This window comes from Gopherus evgoodei, chromosome 1 (assembly GCF_007399415.2).
Source record: "Gopherus evgoodei ecotype Sinaloan lineage chromosome 1, rGopEvg1_v1.p, whole genome shotgun sequence".
Lineage (NCBI taxonomy): Eukaryota > Metazoa > Chordata > Testudines > Testudinidae > Gopherus > Gopherus evgoodei.
The window spans coordinates 207982246-208000654 of NC_044322.1; the positions used below are offsets into that span (position 1 = coordinate 207982246).

Genomic DNA, 18409 nt, shown 5'->3' on the forward strand with positions numbered 1-18409 from the left:
CTCTGCTCAGGGTCCCGCAGGAAGTGGTGTTAGAGTTTCAATAGGTAGAGCTATTCCTTCAAAGTCAATACTCAACCAATTCCCTAGTCTAGTGTTTGTGGGCACTTTGCTTCTGGGGGTACTGACTTTGGGATGAGAAGTAAAACTCTGCTCCTGATTGCTTCTTATTGTTACAGTTCCCATGGCATTTTTTCACAAGACTTGGGGTAGTGGACATGGCTTGGATAATTTCATGCTACCTCATTAAATGTTCTCTGCAGTTTCAATTGGGTACAGCGGGATTCTGCACTTCTTAGCCCAAAGCATTTCTGTGCACTATTCAACAATTGTTGTGTTCCACCCCTGAGGTGACTGCATTTCAGTGGTGGGTGGAAATGAATCGTTTGTAAATCAGTTTGAGATTCTTCAGGATAAATGGTGCTATATAAATGCAAGATTTAAGAATAATAATAGTAACAATAAAGATGATGAATATTTTTCTTCCCACAGCATTGAACCCCTCTGGAAGTCCTCAGTGTGAGGCTTCAGAACTATCCAAGACAGTGATTAGAGAGAAATTCAGTTCGGCAGGAAGGTGGAAGCTCAGAATGCCAAAGAAAGAAAAAAAAGAGAGAGAAAAATCCTTTCTAGCTTTGGCCAACAGACCTAATCAGAAATTCTTTTGAAATGTTATTCTCTGGAAGAGAGCTCAGTAAGCAATATTCTGCAAATGCTCAGCCCACTTCATCCATCTGCCAAGCTGAGAATGAATATTCACTGCAAGTTATTTTAATCATTGTGTTTTTCTTGATGTGACATAATTCTATATAATTTTTCCCCAGAAAAAAACATGTCTCTGTTTTTTATGCTGTCAAGTCAGAAAGTTCTTTTCCCATCTGTGAGGAGAGAGGAGACACTGGATGACACTCTGGGCTTATGGCAGCACTTGTCACCACCTCCTAAGTCCTGCATTAAAATCTGGGCTAAGGTCATAACTCAAATAATGTTTGGTGGCCTCTATCTATTCTTTGGAAGGGACTGATCCATCGCACAAAACTGCCACACAATTTGGTCAAAAGGAAGGCTTATGACATTTCAGGAGAGGTCCAGCATTGGAATCCCACGAGTGTTACAGGTCAGGAGTCAGGCATGTGGAGAGTCCAATACTGGAAGTGCTGCAGGTAGGCAGTGAGGGGCATTGGCAGAGCTGAGGACTGGAACAGCAAGAGGTGCTGCAAGACAGGACTCTGGGGGAATGGCAGAGTTGTGTGCAGGAGAGTCCAGTTCTGGAAAAAATGGGGGTGCTGCTAGTCAAGACGGAGGTACATTGGAAGAGCCCTGTGGGTGTGTTTATGGGGTGGGGAAATTGCAGTGCATGTCCATAAGGGGTGAATTCACCCTGATGTAATCTTTTTGAAACCAGTAGAGTAATACCAGTATGAACTGTTCCCCATGCCTGGCAATAACGGGCCCCAGCTGCTCTCTGCCCCCTGGGACACTGTGTCCAATGGGCCCCCTGGCTACTCTCTGGGACACTGTGTCCAATGCATATACATGAAATTTTGCCTATTTTCCAAATTCATCTGCACAGCCACAGCCTACATTGGATGGGGCAAGGTTTTGATTCCCTGCCCTTCAGCAGACTGTATTTGGGAGTGGTTAATCTATCGCTAGTTCCCAATCACAATCTTGAGTCCAATATACCTACATCAGCATTATCCCTCTAGGGGCAGGCGGAGAGAGAGTGAGTGCCAGGTGGTGGTGGACTGGGGTAAATTAAAATGAGTTGAGACTTTCCCTTCCCTGCTGTCTCTGCTCCAGATTCCTATTCCCTTGACAGGTCTGCATCCAGCTAAGAACACTGCAGTCAGTTCAAATCACTTCTCCTTCCAGAGAGAGTAACAATTTAAGACCTTTAGGTCACAGGGAAAAAAAAGAGAGAGAGATCTGCATTCTGCTTTAATTAAGAAGTGGATGTGTTTTGAAAGACGGTAATATACCCTGGTGACAGGCCCATGCATACATCTCAAAATCCCTAATTACATCCCATTGTCTGAGTGCTACTTCTCTTCCTTCCCTGAAATCCTGGCTCCTTGCTCCAGTCATGCTCCGCTAAGCACTTTGCAAAGACCAAAGTGCTATCCTGAGCCAATACTGAACACAGCACCACGAGACAGGTACTGCTCTAAATTCACCAATGGTTGGGCAATAGAAAGAGGGTGAGGTTGAGTGATCATCATTTCTACAGAGAGATGGGTAAACAAAGGTTGACTTATGTCTTGGCAAGAGGCACGGGAGACATTTCACTGAGAAACAAACAAGCAGATCTTTGGCTGGTATAGACTGGTGTAGCTACATTAACATCAACTGAAGTCAATGAACCATTGCTGATTTGCACCAGCTGAGGATCTGGCCCACAGAGTACAGATGGATACATAATCTCCTTTTAAAGCTTGAAAAAATTTTGAGGTGATAGAGGAGGAACATTTCAAGGGCTTAGACAGGTCACCAGCCCAATCCGTAAAGGCTTTATAGAATTTAATAGGGATTAAACCAAAAGGGTTCTATAGAAATTTAACAGGGATCTGTAAATTGACTCAAAATGATTTAGAAAGGAAGGAGATTCATTTTAGAGGTTTTTGAACCATTTTATAGCAGGGATCTAATTAACAGAGATTAAAATCTATGAAAGGTTCAATAATATCTGTAAAAAAAATAGCATTTTCCATAAGGGGTGGCCACTAGAGACTGAAAGTTGTTACCATCTAAATGTTTTTCTATGATCTGTATGAAATGAGGTGGGAGGTCTCAATCCTGGTGAACAAGTATCTATATCTAGAGTCGACCAAATAACTCACATCAGATAGTAAAGCCAACAAATTTAGCTTCGGTCCATGAGTATAGCACCATTTCCTTGATTTATTTGATAATTTTTTCCCCAAATATTTTTGGCTAAACTGTATAGGTTTTATCACAACCAGTTTGTGGTACCATACTCAATATTCAAAATTCAAGCTGTGTTTTTTCATAATGATTGGTCAGTTAAGTCAAACAGCATTGTTTCTTATCACCTGACCTCTAAAACACTTCCAACATGAATTGGCTTATCCTTGTGTGCATGGATGTGCTAGGGTGAGTGTGTGTGTGTATGTCTGTATGTATTCTAGCGCAGATATGTATTATGGCTAGCTAGCTGGATCTCATTAATATATCAAGACAGGTGAACACTTTCTCACCTTTGCACCAGTTTCCAGGAGTCCCTCTCCACCACTGCAACACTATCTTCCTAGTAAGTGAACTGCTTCAGTGCTAAATAACAGACCACCTATTTCAGAGTCACACAAGGCACAGCTAGGTCAATTCCCCACTCCAGTTGCGATGAACATAGCTAGTCCAGTCTGACATTCTCAACACCATCCTATGGTTTCCAGGTGCCTCTCTCCACTGGCCAACTCTAGTGGTACATGGCACATCCAGCAAATGGGCTTGTATATGTAGGTTTCACATACCCTCTCCTAATGCAAATCATTGACAAGACCTGAGCACTTCAGAGGATCCGTCCAGCAGCAATAGGTATGTTTTGATGGAGCAGGACATGCACTTTACTTATAGGCATTCTATATCACTTTACACCCAGCATATGAGCATTCAGAGAGGCCAGGAGATACATATATAATACTTATAGCATCTTCTCAAGGACTCAAAGCACTTTACAACCATGAATTAAGTATCAACTCCCCATGAAGGAAGGAAGGATCATTAGCCCTATTTTACACTGGGGAAACTGATGCACCAAGAAGCTAAGGCAAACATTTACAAAAGTAGTCTGTGATTTTGGGTCTTTACATGTTTGTGCCAAGGCACAATAAGATGCACTTTCCCAGCGTCTGTATTTTACATCGCCAAGTGCTGGATACATTGTGGGGCACAGGATGAAATAGGGCTAGGACTAGCATTCAGTCAGAACACGGTGGAGTCAGGAGGGGAAGGGAAGACAGTGAGATTTTAGGGACAACAAAACATTGAGTAGCTGTGCATGAGTAGGGCTGACTGTGTACTGGTACGGGTGGAGATTAGTCTGTTTGCTTGTGGCTCCTGAACCTCTAGAACTATCCCTGAGGAGGACAAGATCCCCAGCTATCTCTCTTTATTATCACACTGAATCTGAGTCTTGCTATCAAGCTTTGACCTCTTTAATCATCTCTTTAATCACCTCTTCCTTCTGGGAAGCAAGTAGTGAAATGGTCTCTGTCGGACACTCTAGGAAATAAATCAGAAACCCAGATTCCTCTGAAGTGAGATATTTTAACCTGTGGGGGAGATGACTGATCCTTTGTTCCTTTCCCTGGAGGGAACTGCCACCAGCCTTAATTTGACCCCTTGCTGACAGTCACAGCAGAGGTCTTGCCTATACAAATCTTTCCACATACACCCAGTTCCCAACTGCTGCTTTCAGCAGTTCAGCTGCACCTGTGGTAACATTGTCAGGACTGCTACTGAATATAGGTGTGACACACTGTACCTCGGGGGAACACCCTACACCCCCACGTTCATCTTTATAAAATGATTATGTGGTATCCAATGCAACGTGTGTCACGTTGGGTGTCTTCAAAAGGCTCATGATGCCCTGAGCATAGTTGTTATAGTGACATTAAAGTAATTGCTATAGTAAGGTTATAGTAAGGTTATAGGTTATAATTTCATGTATGTAGTTATGAGGCTGAAAATGCATCTTCATGGCTTAAAGCAAGCCCAGGCAAAAAGTCACCAAGAGCAGAGAGGCAGTTCACACCTCATCAGGGCATGTATGGGACAAACCAAGCCCAGCCTCACAGGAACAAAGGATACTGGCCTAGCCAACAACAACAGGATCTGATGGACTCTTTAGTGAGTCACTCCCCCCTCCTTTTGTCAGTTTGGAGCTGCAATGGGGTAATATTCACCTGACTCTGAAGGGTGGGAGGCAAAGCCTAGAGGGAAGAAAGGCCATGATAAAAGGGAAAGACATTTGCCATGTTCTCTCTCTCTTCCACCTACATCTACAGACACCACACCAAGCGACTGAAGCGCTGATCAAAGGGGAGAGCCAGGCTGAAAAGCAACCAGCCTGTGGTGAGAAGCATCTAAGTTTGTAAGGGCACTGAAAGTGTTAACATCAGCTTAGAATGCATTTTGTTTTTATTTCATTTGACCATTTATTTTACCTGAAGCAGTGCATTTGGTCTGAAGTGTGTCAGAGGCTCCCCTTAGGATAACAAGCCTGGTACATATCAGCAGCAAAGAATCCTGTGGCACCTTATAGACTAACAGACTTTTTGGAGCATGAGCTTTCGTGGGTGAATACCCACTTCCTCAGATGCATGTAATGGAAATATCCAGGGGCAGGTATATATATGTGTGCTAGCAAGCAAGCTAGAGATAACGAGGTCAGTTCAATCAGGGAGGATGAGGCCCTGTTCTAGCAGTTGAGGTGTGAAAACCAAGAGAGGAGAAACTGGTTCTGTAATTGGCAAGCCATTCACAGTCTTTGTTCAATCCTGAGCTGATGGTGTCAAATTTGCAGATGAACTGAAGCTCAGCAGTTTCTCTTTGAAGTCTGGTCCTGAAGTTTTTTTGCTGCAGGATGGCCACCTTAAGGTCTGCTATAGTGTGGCCAGGGAGGTTGAAGTGCTCTCCTACAGGTTTTTGTATATTGCCATTCCTAATGTCTGATTTGTGTCCATTTATCCTTTTCCGTAGAGACTGTCCAGTTTGGCCGATGTACATAGCAGAGGGGCATTGCTGGCATATGATGGCGTATATTACATTGGTGGATGTGCAGGTGGTACATATCAATTTCTTTGTTAAATTGATGAACTCATATAAGCTTACAGCATCCAGTGGGCATAACTGGACACTGCAAGACAGAGGTTCCTAGGGTTGTGTCTAGGGCTGGAGATATTGGCTAGTGTCATTTGGTTGCACAATCCAAGGAGCAGCTTACATGCCAGAGGCTGTGCATGAACAGCCCAGGAGTGGGAGGTTCTCACAGCAGAGCAGGGTAAGGCTGGCTCCCAGAGTTGAGGATTGGAGTGACCTAGCAGATCACCTCTCCAGATAACACCAGAGGGGAACATCACAACAAGGCACTGGCAGCTGCTGGCTTTTTTAACCACTGTAGCTCTGTTCTGAGCACTGTTAGACAATTCGGTGGAAATAACACAGGTAGCTGTGGGAGCCTTTTCAACATGAGTGCTCCCCCCTATGGAGCTGAACTGGTGGTAGCAACAGCAGGAAATGTTGGTGAGAGACAGCAGCCAAAGAAGCTGAGGACTGAATGGACCATGGAGACTAAGTTCCCTCCAAAACTAGGTAGAAACACGTTGGCTGGGGCGAGGGATAGAGGGGGAAACAAACTTGCATCACCTTGTGGAGACAGAGAGGCATCTCTCTGTCCAGGCCTGCCAATGGGGCATCATTCACCAGCACTATATTAACAAGGAAAATTACATAACAACATCCAGCTGGACTGTGAAGTCCTGCCAGGATGTCAGACCATCACAACAGGGAACTCCAGCAGGACAAGAGCTACCCTTAAGCCTGTTAGCAGGTGGTGATCTCTTCAGCAGAAAGTCAGAGATCAGCAATAACCCTGCAGGCATTCTTCCTGGTTTGATCAAGCTCCTCCAGCTTCACTCCCCCAGGAGGCAGGCCGTGCCTACCTTTCTTCTTTCCCCTCTGTAGCTGGTATATTCCGACAGCGGAGCCTCTGCTGTCAAAAAACAAACTGCAGGCAACAGATTGAACATGCAACTGTGCAAAAGCCCATCTCAGGAGGGATAATTAAAAACACACAGAAAAATAAATGGCTTTTCTTTCTCACCCCCTTTCCCTCTTCAAGAAGTAACAAGACAGGAGCAAGTGTCTGTATGCTAGAATGCCCAGAAAATCGGCAATTAACAAACGTTACGCTCTTGCCTGTCTCCGATTTCCTCCCCGCAACTGTGGCTAAATGTTTAAATACATCACTCGGCCTTGCCTCCCCCACCTCCTCCCCGTGCATGCTGTGGCTCAGGCAAACCTCACTCTTTCAGGCTTTCTATACAATGTATTTTTATTGTATGCATTTATCTGAAACACAGGGAAGTTTGCTGGCAGCTAAATATTATATAAACTGTGTGTGTTCAAGTGTCTTCACGGGTGTGTATGTTCAGATGGACTAATTACCCCAATATACACGTGCTAAGATGCACTCGACCCTATCAGCCACTGAGGTACCTGCGTTTGCATCAGCATCAGCAAACTAGCCTGCAGCATCCTCACAGAAGGAGCAATATAGTATCTGACCAACAATATAATCCATGAAAGTCAAACTGGATTCTTGCCGGGGACAGTAAGCACTAACCACATTACCCTGCAGACTCTCATTAACAAACATGCACCAAATAAAGGGAAGGCATCTGCCTGTTTTGTGGATTTTAAACAAACTTTGACTCTGTCTGATAACCAGGACTGAATCTTAAATTCTTACAAACTGGAATTGGTGGAAAAACACAATCTCAGTTAAACCCATGTACCAATCCATCAAATGGAGGCTACAGAAGATAAACAATATGCAAACAGAAGCCTTCAACCCAGCAAAGGGAGTGAAACACAAATGTAACCTCATCCCAGCCCTCATCATCACACACATCAGTAACATAGCAACCCTCTAGGGAGAATCCCCAAACCCGGGACTCCTACGAACCAACTCAGAGAGAAAATGCCTGCTATACATGATGATACTCTGGCCATCCTAGCACCTATGCAAGATGGCCTCCAAAGGAAATTGCATTGACTATAGGTCAATTTAGGAAAAAGGAAAATCATGATATTTCAGGAAGAGCCTCCAAACTATCAAAATAATCTAAAATTTTATTACAGAGAATAGACATTAAGCACATGCTAAATTATATATACCTAAGCCTCATAATAAATACATGAGTGCACTTCAGTCTGGATATGAAAGAATTACAAGGGAAAGCTCTGCAGGTCTTCAACACCATAAAGAATCCATTAGATTGATACAGCCCTGCAAAGAAATAACTGCTAAAGAGATTTGACGGAATAATTCAACCCATTCTATTATATGGCAGTGAAGTCCAGGGCCCAGCTTTAACAGATGAATGGACTAATTGGGATAAAATCCCACATCTAAAGTTCTTCAAATAACTAGTGCACACGCACAAGAACTTCAGCAACAACAGCTGCAGAGCAGAACTGGGATGATTTCCCCAGCTAATCAATATACAGAATGCAGACAGCTTGTGGTGCCATCTCAACCAATGGAGAAAATTCTCCCTCCATCCCCAAGCAGTGGAGGATCAAAAAATAAATTCAAATAAAAACCATGATCCACTGCTACATCTCTCCCTATGGATTTTATACTGCCACCCGTCAGTATCTGAGCACCTTCCACTTAAAATAAGTAGCAACAGCAAAGTCCTTAACGGATTTTATAGATTCTCAGGCACTTCTCCCTTTTTGGTGTCAAATTCTCTGCGTGGGGTAGGTGGGTTTTTTTTGGTTTTTTTTTTGGGGGGGGTTGTGTGGGAGCTTGAGGAGCAGACAGAGTTGGTATAGGTTTGAGAATAAAAGGGGCATTTGAATTGTGAGAGTGTCACTTATTGTGGAAAGGCTTTCTCTAAGAGGAATGTTTTTCAGCAACTCTGAAATCATCTGATCTCCTCTGGAAGACTGTTTCACAGCCAGATGCCCTCGACAGAGAATGCTGTGTTCCCAGCTCTCATATGTTTTATCCTAGGTTTTGAGATCTGCATTGTTCCAGAAAATCACGAATGTCATGGTGGTTCATAGATGGAAATTCAGTTTTTGATGTAGCAGGGATTTAATCCATTAATTGCTTTGAAAATTAGAACCTAAGTCTTAAAATGGCTTTGGAAGATGATATGAGGCAGTGGAGGGGCTTGAGCATGGATCTGAAGTGCTCGTGGCAGACTGAGCCATGCAGGTAGTTGCCTTCTGTAGCAGCTGGAACCTGTGTATCATCTTCACATTCAGCTTCAGTTACAGTAATCCACCCTGGAGGTGACAAATGCCTGGATCACTGAGGCCAGGTCCCCGTCCAGGAGGAAGGGACAAAGTTTCCTAACAAGCTGAATTGAAAGAAGGCATTTTCAGAAACCAATGCTACCTAGTTATAAAATCTTAGCAAAGAGTTATATGGATCTCTGAGATGTTGTAACATTTTGATTAATAGGGGGGCATATGCCTTCAATGGAAGGTAGAGACAACCTCTTGGCCAGCTCCCCAGTGAGTTTCCCCTTTCCAACCAGCATCACTTCAGTTTTGCTTGGGTTCAGCTTGAATCAGCAGCTCTTCAGTCAAGAGCTCATTTCCTGTAGATATTCTCAGATTTTAGGAGTGGTGGTGGTTGCATCAGTAGAGAATGAGAAATACAGTTCAGAGCAGCGGTTCTCAAACTGCGGGTCGGGACCCCAAAGTGGGTCGCAACCCTATTTTAATGGGGTTGCTAGGGCTGGTATTACACTTGCTGGGGCCCGGGGAAAAAGCCCGAACCCCACTGCCCGGGGCTAAAGCCGAAGCCCTCAGACTTCAGATCTGTGTGGCAGGGCTCAGGTTATAGGCCCCCTGCCTGGGGCTTAGCCCTTGGGCCTCGGCTTTCCTGCCCCCTCCTAGGGAAGCTGGGATCAGGTGAGCTCAGGCTTCGGTCCCCACTCCTGGGGTTGTGTAGTATTTTTTGTTGTCAGAAGGGGGTTGTGGTGCAATGTTTGAGAGCAGCTGGTTTAGAGTCACTAGCATACTCTTGGCAGTGGAGCCCACGGCATCTCACTGTCTCTCCCAGTGATCTCATGTAGACACTGAAGAGAAGTGGTGATAGTATGGATCCCTGTGGGACATGGCACCTCAGAGCTTGTGGGAAAGAGGGACAGTTACTCATCACCACTTTCAGTTGTGTTGGACAGGAACAATTGGAGGTACTGTAATGGTGGGCATCCACTCCTGCTATGTCATGTAGGCAGATTAGCAGTACCTTGTGGTCCTCTATGTCAAAGCTGCAGAGAGGTCCAGCAGTCTGAGCATAGAGATCTTACCTTTGTCCTTGCCCATATAGAAGTTATCTTTTAGTGCCACTAGGGCAGTTGCTGTGCTGTACCCTGGTCTGAACCCTGATGTCATATGCTGTTGGAGCTTTGTGATTGCTATTGTCTCAATTATTTTGTCCAGGAGTGGAAGGCTGGAGTTGGAATGGTAGTAGGAGAGACTGTCATGGTCAAGTGTTGGCTTCCTGAGGATCTTCTCATTCCATGTGAGGGGAGTGGATGGCTTGAGGCCAATTATAATGGGCAACAGGTAATTGTACTGCTGTACTAAACACATTGGCATGTTGGCCTTGTATTTGGATGGCTTTTTCTTCTAGGGTGAGATGAAAACCTAGGGAGTTCATGGGTCTAAGGGGGTATACCAGCTTTGGTTGCTCACTTCCCTGGTGGGAAGGCTTTGATCTCTGCCTGAATGAGACAGTGATCAGACAAGGTGAGTGATATGTTGGTGACAATTCCAATGTCCAGTCCTAGGCTGAAGATAGGATCCAGCATAAGTAAGGCTGCATCTGTGGTTGCAGTGATTGCATGGAAGAAACCCAGGTAGGCTGTGATAGCAAATACATATGTATCATTGGACTTGCCTATGTGGAGGATGAGAGCACTGAGGACAAGGAATCTGGGGGATTTGAGTATCGTGCTGGTCACCAGCTCTGTAAGATCCTCTGCGAAGTTAACAGGGAAACCTACAGGGAGCCCTAGGTTCCTCTTGTCCTTTGCCTCACAGACCATACAGTCACACTTGAATGTGTCTCCTTCTGGGATGGAACATCTTCTGCATCCAAGGCTGGAGGTGAACAAGACTACTGCTGCACCTCTTCTTTGGTTTTCCTAATGCATTCAGTGGTCTGTCTGAGCTTGTGACATATGGAAAGTCCTGTGGGGCCTAGCTTTGCTAGGGTAGGGTTGAAAGTGGCATCAAACCATGTCCCAGTGATGCCAGCAAAGCCAGGTGCATCATCCAAAAGGAGATCCTGGATAATCCTGATTTTGTTAATGAGTGACCTTGTGTCATGGTTACCAGGATATGTGAGCTTTTATTCCTCTCAAGTATACAGGTGACAAGTCCAGGTTCCCTCCACTCTCCCAAAGGTGGGACCCCAACGTCCAAACTCTCTAGTACTTGATCTCTGGCACGGCAGACCCCAACCATGTAATAAGACAAGCACAGGTTTGGCATGTGTAAGCCTTGTCACTCCTAAGCCTGTGACAGAAGCTGATTAAAGTGACCAAAAACAACAGCTTCTTCAAAACAAAGCATTATTTATTCATTCACCCAAAGGTACATAGCAAGCAGAGCAAAGGGTAAAAACAATAAAGGCCTACACACATATTTCCTCTTACCTACACTTCAAACATTCCTTGCCAGCTTTTGCAGTTTCCCCTCAGCCCAGTTAAGCCCTTCTCCTGGTTGGGAGAGACAGACTGCCTTCTGCTTCTTTATGTTCTTTGTGACTTGATGTGTCTCTGTCAGCATGCAGACAACCCACACACACTTCCTGCCTAAGCTAGCCTCTCTAAGATTTTAGTATTCCCTTTGATGCTAGGTTTAGCCTGGGGAGAGTAAACATTACCAACTTAGTAGACATCAGGCAAAAGGTTATTTACAACATAATAGCTTCCTCATTGTTTCTCCAAAGACCTTTAGTATTCACTAGGATAGCACTTTATTTTTGCCATCATTTCATTTCTTGTTGGGTCTCCTCTCACAGCCTCCTTTGATTTAACTCTTTGCATACAGACCAGATAATATCCTAGAGATAAACTGAGGTGCATATGACATTTATAAAAATAATACACATAACTCTCTCATTCTTCACACTTTGCATTCAGCAGCAGGAGCTGTTATTTTCTTCTTCTCTTTTGTTTAATGATGCTAGCAATCAAGCAATGGAATTCGACTGTCTGGCTTCTAGGTTTATTCTAGTGCATGGTTTTCTTGGGGGAACGTCTCCTCAAGCCGGTGAGAGTGGTGATTTCAGACAGTGTGGGGCAGTGGGATTCCAAATTCTTTGAAGATCCTGGTGTTCTAGTGCTTCAGATCCTAAGGGCCTGCCAGTGCTGTGCTGAGCTACAGTCCAATAGATTTGCATGATGGTCCTTAAATGGGCGCAAGTGATGATGAGTGATGTGGTGGTGGGAGTAGTGGGAGACATATCTTCCCTTATTGTTCTACCCTCTCCTTTGTCAACAGCACGAGGCACTTTATATTCCTGTGAAGGTTACTCTTATGGGGAGGACATGGAACTGAGAGGGCTAGGTGACAGTAGGAGGAGTGGATGAGGTGAGACTTTCCTTTTTCTTCTTCTAAATGCTGGGGACCGGGTGACAAAGGGGGAGGGGAGGGAGACAGAATGCAAAGAACAAACAAAACTAAACAAAAAACCCCCCAACCTTCACTTACCTAGCGACTCCTGTGGCACCTTATGGACTAACAGACGTATTGGAGCATAAGCTTTTGTGGGTGAATACCCACTTCGTCAGATGCATAAAAGCTCATGCTCCAATACGTCTGTTAGTCTATAAGATGCCACAGGACACTTTGTCACTTTTTACAGATCCAGACAACACGGCTGCCCCTCTGATACTTCACTTACCTAGCACCACTTCCTGGGTTCAACAAGTCTAACCTGACCACTAGAACAAAATCTATTCTACAAGGCTAGATCAACATCTAAACCATCAATGTGAGAGTCATTAGGTAGAACAGGTCAAAACAACCATAACTAGAACTGGTCAGAAAGTTAAATTTCCATTCAGTGGGAAATTCTGACATCTCAAAATTTGTTTTAGTTCCAAATCAGAACAAAAAGACATTTTTTTTTAAATTTCCAGTGGAACAAAAATTGTGAAAAATGTTGATTTGGAACTATCTAAATGCTTCATTTCAATAATGTCAAAATGTAATTATATCAAATATTTATATAATATACACAAATATATTTAAAATAATTTGATATAAAAGTCAAAGCAAAATGGAATGAAATAGTAAAGTTTCAAGTCAAAATGATTTGTTTTGGCTTGTTCCTGGTGAAAAAATTTCTCAGAATTGATATATTCTGGAAATGTTTCAGTTCTGATAAAACTGTGTTTTCCAGTGGAAAACAATTCAATCAAAACAAATTCAGCTTGTTCTAACCACAACAAACTAGACTGCTACAAAAGTCCCTACAGAACATTATCACGCTAGAAGACACCTTACTACAGGGAAATGTGCAAATCAAAGCAGGCACTAACCGAATATAAAATCAGTGATGATAAACTTAAGGTGGAAACTTGGAGATGCAAAGCACAGCCCCAAACCCAGAAAGATGCTTTATATTTGAAGACAAAAAATACAAGGGAATTCAAAAAATATATTTGTTCACATTATCAGGAATGATAAAAGGCTTTAAAAATGCAATCATGAAAAATTTTGCTTAACCCTGAAGAAAGGAGAGAGTGAGAACAGGTGGAGAGGTGGCATCATGTTGCGTAGCAATCTGCCTCTGGATCAAGAATGGATGCTGCTGACAAATGTACACAGGATAGATGCTAAATACAGTGTAAAGCCCTATGCTCGGGAGATTGTACCTGCCACTGATAGAGACCTAAGAGATCTGTGTTTATTGCACTCTGGCAACAACTCAATATCTTATCATGGTAATAAAATATGACTGAGTTGAACTGAATTGTGTGCATCTCCAGGAATCTTTACTGCTAAGTGTTTCCAAGTGTCTTCATGAGTATGTGTGTGTCTGTGTGTGTGTCCTGGTGTTTTCCCAGATCAGTGCTTGCATATCTCTGAGTGTCTTCATTGCTGAGTATGTGTCCTCATAGGGACGTTTGGCTGCATATATTTCCATAAGCATATTTGTGTGTGTGTGTGTGTGTGTGTGTGTGTGTGTGTGTGTGTGTGTGTACGTACAAGGATATGTGCATGAATGTTTGCATTTGTGTGGGAATATGAATGTGTGTTTCTGCGTACGTGCATGCATGTCTCCCTCTCTGTATATATACACATCTCTCTTTCTCCGAATATCTGCTGGTATTTTAAAGCTTGCCTGCATGGGGACACCCAGGAAAATGAATCCAAATATACTAAAAGTGTGCATTTGAAGTGCATTAGTTAAAATGCACAAATCATTATGTGAATGTTGTTATTCAGAATTAAAGTGACTTTAATTCAGTTTATCTTAATTCACTTTGGAAGTGAATTAAAATAAGTAAATTAATGCCACTTTAATTTTGAGTGAGGGTATTCATACAGGGATTTAATGCTGTTTAACCTTTAGTTAATTTGGATTAATTTTATTGTATGTCCCAGTGTAAACATGCCCTCCATGTCTTAGCGCATGTCTACACTTAAAATCCTACAGCAGCACCACTACAGTGCTGTCACTGTAATACTTCAGTGGAGACACTCACTACAGCAATGGGAGAGGTTCTCCTGTCACTCAAGTTAATCCGTCTCCCAGAGAGGCAGTAGCTAGATCTATGGAAGCAACTCTAAAACTGTCTTGTAGAGCTGTGTCTACTCCTGACTAAGGCTGGATTAGAGTACTGGAGGTAGCTGGTCTGGGGGGTGGTATGATCTAGCTTATAAAACATCTTGAGTGAAATACTCAAAAAGACAATGGCAAAACTCCCATTGGCTCCAGTGTGCTTGGATTTTGTCTCCTCTCTTGATTCCTGAAACTATCAGACTCCTTACTGCATGTATTTGCAACAGGTAGGGGTGTCTTATTACTATGCCATATGAGGCAATGCACTTGGGGTTCAGGTAAGAGTCCAGCTGGTCTCTTACTTAAACTAAATAGCAAATGACTGCCTACTCATATTATGCTATTTTAATACTTTTCAGACGCAGTATACGAGTAAAAGGGCCATGCCTGACTGAGTCTGACAGACAGACTACAAGAAAATATGTAGTATATGGAACATTTTAAAGAAGTTTTATTAGAGCTGGTTGAAAAGTGTAACTTTTTTGCATAGAAAAAAACATCAATGCAAACAAAAAAGTCAATATTTTTCTTCAATTTTCTTGAGTTTTTGTGGGGTTCCCATCTAAAACCCCCAAATGTTTTGTTTTTATAACTGGAAAATTGGTTTTTGTTCTCAAATTCTCAGTGAAAACAGAAACTTCCATTTTGTCGAAAAGCCATGATCACTTCTTGGTTTTAAAACAGAAAAATATTCAACCAGCTCTAGCTTTTATAACTCCTTTTTCTAGGAAAAAAATATTTTCAATGCCAGAAACAAATGCCTCTCAAATGTCTAAGTAGCATAGAGATGCTGTTTAATAAATCTGCTCATTCAGTAAGTAAAGAGTCTGCTGTACTGAGAAGGTAAGAAGCTCTGAACACAGTCATACTGTATTCTGGTGTGTGTGTCAGTTAAAGGTGGCCCTACCCTCACCTTTCCGCATGCACTTGCATGTAAAGGTTTGGGTTAGGTGCAGTAAGACATTTAACACTACACCACCCCAAGGAACACATTTTGTTGTATATTTGAATAGTGCCTGGCACAATGGGTGGTAACCCTAGTACTATATATGTGTGTACACACGCACACACTGCACCCTAACTTTAACTCTGCCCTAGGTACTGTGGCAGAATTTTGACATCCTCTTTCCCAAATTTACTACATTCACCCTCCTCCCCCTATCTTTTCTGCACAGGCCTGGAAAATTTCATCTCGCTCATGTTTGGGAAGGGTATGCTGGAGGGCTGCTGTCTATCAGGAGGCAGAGTTAAGGTTATAGTGCAGTGTCTCTGGTGTATAGTGGTTGTTCTAAGGTTGAGGTGCCTCTGTGCGGAGGAGAAGGTAGGTAAGTTGTGTTAGATGCTCTAACTTCACTTCCTTGTTTTTGAAGGTGTTGTGTTTGCTACGTATGCATGACACCCTTAGCTGACAGACACTAGAGTGGGTCTGTGTATGAATTCCTTGAGTTGGAAGAGAGGATTTTAGACATAGCACTAGCCACTTTCATGATTAACACAATCTTCAGGAAAGTGCTCAGCTTTCATAAAGAGTCACATTCTCAAAGACCCTGTTGTTCGTGAAAGTGGCTGTTGCTTTGTCTCCTTTCATTTCCCTGACAAGAACATTATAGTTACAAGGAGGGGAAACCCACTCCCCACCAAACTATCACAAGCAATGCAATGCAATTGCAATGCAATTCAGGTCCTGTTTCCCCATCTACCACACCCCCCATAAAATTAATTTAGGAGGTGATAATTGGGCAGTGCCTGGTTTTCTGACCTCCTACACTTGGGAATGGTAGGGGGTGGCCCTGATGTGATACAACAACCTTAGCTCCATTTCAGAGTAGTCTGTAAATGAATAGGGTTTTTTTTCCCCCCAATGAATAAACCAGGCTGCCTTGAGGTTCTGCCATTTCTCTGTGAGAAGAATGGATTTACTTTCTTGTGGCTGAGGGATCAAATATTTGCAAACAATGGTAGTGATAGCTTTGAGTCTCCTGTACTTCAACAGAGGTATCAATCTTGACAGTGGCATGTCAGAGAGTCTGTGCACATAATGGGTTTTTTTTAAGAGCTAGTGTCTCATGAAAGGAAAGATGTCTGAATTACAGAGAACACAGGGACATTTAGAAATCATACACCAAGCACAACACTTGCCCATGCCTGGACAGACACCAGCCCCAGCCTTCCTGCAGTATAGGAATAAGGTGACTATGACAGACCATGAGCACAATGCGAGCTTAGGGGCATAAGTGCCACAATCTGTGGTAAGGTTGTCACTCTAGCAATACGTGGACCATAGTCACTGTTATCAACTTGAAAACAAACAGTTAGACTGTGAGGCCTTGGTCAATGACAGGGGTTGTGAAATGCCCAGGAGTATCTGTCCGTATGTAAGCGGGGGAATGGTCCCACTATTGTGGGGAACTTTCCTGGCTTCTGGACTACCCCAGTGAAGTGGGCTAGCGAAAGGATCTGAGTCCTCGCTCCCACTTCCTTTACCCAGAGGCGTCTCTGCCCTTGAGGATTCCCCTTCCATTCTCCTGTCTGGCAGAGTCCTCCTAACCCCAACAAGGGTGGGCCCAGGATGCCGGGGGGCTCAACCTCCAACCCTGCTGTGTTCACCCAGGACAGGGACTAGGGTGTCCCCACTCCGAGGTACGCTCTTTGCACTGCGTACCTCCCTGACCCACTGATCACATCATACAATCTAAAGCAAATACAAGTTATTTAATTAACAATTAATTTTAAAAAAGAATAAGGAAAAATGGGAAAGGTTAAAGGAAAACACATCACCCTGCTCTGTGGCAGAGAACATTACAAACAGTGTCTCTGGACATCAGGGCACTTCACAGTCTGTTCCTTGTAGGTCCCAGGCCTCCTTCTCAGGCCCTGGCTGTGCTGCAGGGACGCTGTGGGTCAGGCAATGGCTCTGGTGGTGGCCAAACTCTCTCGGGCTCTGAGTTGCAGGACCCTGCTCCCCAGTGTCACCCCTGCTCTGTCAGGGTTATGATCCCCCTCCAAGTCTAGCCTGCAGAGCCTCTTGGCTGAGGCGTCTCCCTGTGCTGGGCCCACTGCCCATGGTCCCCCTCGCTCTCCGGAGCTGCTCACCGCACCCAGCTCCGGACTGCTCCAGCCCCAGCTCCAAACTGCCTCAGCACGGCTGCTGCTGCTGCTCTGCCTTCAGCTCTCTGGGCTGCTTCTCTGGCCTCCCTGGCTCCAGTTGCTACAGCCCTGCTCCCAGGGCAGGTCTTCTCTGCAGGCTGCTTCTGTGTCTCTCTCCCAGCTCTCACCTGCTTCCTGGGCTGCTTGTCTGGCCTCTCTAGCTCTGGTTGCTGCAGCTCCCCTCCCAGGGCAGGTCTGCTCTCTCTGGGCTGTGCTCTGGCTTTTTGGGTTGCAACTCTGCTCTCAGCAGCTTAGCTTGGGCCCCTACTCTCGCCTTAGCTCAGTCCCACCTTGTCTGACCCAGGCAATTCCAGCTCACACGGAGGCCACCCTGGCCTTCTGTCTCTTTGATTAGCCTGCCCGCCCTGTCAATCAGGCTGACCTGGAGCACTGGCCTCTCGCCATTGTTCCTGGGGACTGTCAGTTTCAGGGTCCTGATATGCCATCGATCCCTCCCCTTTTAGTGCTGGGAGCTAGCAACCAAAACATCCCCACTGAATGTTAGGGCTGGTCCACACTACGGGGGGGGAATCGATCTTAGATACGCAACTTCAGCTACGTGAATAACGTAGCTGAAGTCGAATATCTAAGATCGGATTACTCACCCGTCCACACCACGCAGGATCGATGTTCGCGGCTCTCCCTGTCGATTCTGGAACTCCGTTGGGGTTGATGGAGTTCCGGAATCGATATAAG

General features: G+C 44.2%; 1 protein-coding gene across 5 annotated transcripts in view; it reads right to left on the minus strand.

Annotated features, from left to right (window-relative positions):
* The window catches only part of LSAMP (limbic system associated membrane protein), a 1474250-nt gene that overhangs the window by 938783 nt on the left and 517058 nt on the right, over positions 1-18409 (minus strand). The window lies entirely within an intron of this gene.